Source organism: Sinocyclocheilus rhinocerous, unplaced genomic scaffold (genome assembly GCF_001515625.1).
Source record: "Sinocyclocheilus rhinocerous isolate Xijiao unplaced genomic scaffold, SAMN03320098_v1.1 scaffold38892, whole genome shotgun sequence".
Taxonomy (NCBI): domain Eukaryota; kingdom Metazoa; phylum Chordata; class Actinopteri; order Cypriniformes; family Cyprinidae; genus Sinocyclocheilus; species Sinocyclocheilus rhinocerous.
The window spans coordinates 1-1,926 of record NW_015643478.1 but is presented as its reverse complement, the minus strand read 5'-3'; the positions used below and the strand labels follow the sequence as shown (position 1 = coordinate 1,926).

General features: G+C 32.6%; 1 long non-coding RNA gene across 1 annotated transcript; it reads right to left on the bottom strand.

The window, feature by feature from the left end:
• Positions 1–14: 14 nt before the first annotated feature.
• On the bottom strand, positions 15–1,029 carry LOC107757311 (uncharacterized). Its single transcript, XR_001641923.1, has 3 exons — positions 982–1,029; positions 365–691; positions 15–199 (listed from the first exon to the last, which is right to left on the bottom strand). It is a non-coding gene; the product is annotated as an uncharacterized LOC107757311 (long non-coding RNA).
• Positions 1,030–1,926: the final 897 nt, after the last annotated feature.

Genomic DNA, 1,926 nt, shown 5'->3' with positions numbered 1-1,926 from the left:
TCTTCAGTCATGACAGGAGAGAATAAAGCAGCTTGAATTTTTTTTTTACAGCCAATGATGAAACCGGCTATAAGCATTATTAATATTAATACAGCTACTATGATTTAAACCCAGAGCAAAGATGACAATGTCACCACATCTGTTTCTGGTTTTTGGGTTTCTTGATCAGCTGATTTGGTTCCATTTTCTGTTGTTGGCTCTGCAAATAAAGAAAGAAAGAAAGAAAGAAAGAAAAAGATTGCTGCAATGTGACAAATGCAACAGATCTGTCTGTAATGTTTATACATCAGCATTCAGACTGAACAAAACATTACTAGCAAACTTATTTTTTTTATTAACATATCAATGAACCATTACTACACACAGTTGATGATCAGCTCCACAGTCTTATGTTCAGATGAGTGTGCGATGAGACAGGTGTATTTTCCTGCATCAGCATGATTGAGAGCAGTGAGTCTGATGTTGAAGTTTCCTCCCTTATACTCTTCAGGGAAAGTTTCAGTTCTGTTCTTGTATCGTGGCTCCTGTTGCTCTACTGAATTTTTACCCTTGATTATATCAAACACAATCTTGCTACCATTGTGTCTCCAAAACACATCAATGTCTTGAGGTTTACAATCATGTTCAGCTGAAGAACATGGCAGGAGAACAGAACCACTAATAACACCCTCTACTGTGACCTGCAGGCACACTGAAATCACACAAACTGTAACTGTAAATACACAATATAACATTCATAAAATGAATTTTGTTTGTTTGTTTTAATGCCATGCCAGATTATTTGGCAATTCATGGCAAAAAACATACTTTAGTTAAATTTTAAATACAAAATATATTTGACACATTTTGCTAAAAATTCTAAAACAGGTATTAACTTGTTTAAAACCTTTTCAAGGGTATAAACAAAATAAAACAATCTAGAAATATTACAATCCAGTAAATGTTTTACATGAATATTAAATATGTCATTCAGATGCTCACCTTTGTGTATCAGCACTGCAGACACACAGATGAAGTAGAATCTGTAGAAACAGAAATAATTTCCATTAATTTCCTGTTGCTAAACCAGTAGATCACCACACTAGCAATAAGCTCATCATCACAAGGTGCATGCTGGTTAGAAATACTTTCTGACTCAATACTGTGATCAAATGCTCGTGAGAGCCAGATGGTGTAGTTTTTAGAGGAAGCTTCAGTTTACCAGCTGAACAAACTAAAAGCACGATGGGAAATTCTGACGATACAACTTAACCCATATCGCGTATGAACGAGGTTTGGTTTCATAAAACATGTTAGTCTTTTCCTACTTGAATTAAACTGAAATGAAATTTCCTACTGTAGTGTACATCCAAGACGAGGTGTTTGGCATCTTAATGCCAAGTTCTTTAATTCTCATACAACACTCATTAGGGAATTTTTAGGCACTGATACTGATTATTTAGAATGACATCTGTGATACCCATACCAATAGTTTGGTGGTTCTGCTTTTTAATACCTTGTTTCAAATGAATGATAATTACACAATTATTAAATATGTAAATAGTGTTTATTCTCCCCATATCAGCAGAGTCTCACTTCTAAACAAAAAACACATTACTCACATTATCATTCTTAATGTTATTTCTCAATTTCTAAACTTTTTAGATATTCTTAACTCTTATTAACATTAACCAATAAGCCTCCTGTTAGGCACACAATCACTCATTTCCTTTACTATACAGAGAATCAATCAATCTATCATCAAGTGTGATGAAAACCATTACTTTATTTTTCTTAAGGGCTTACAAATTGCAATACTGTTATATTTCTATTCTGATGATACTTAATTAAAATTAAAATCCTGGCCTAAAAATAAATAAATAAATAAATAAATAAATAAATTAATAAATTAAAAAGTTGCCGTCTGATTTAAATAAGCAAATACTT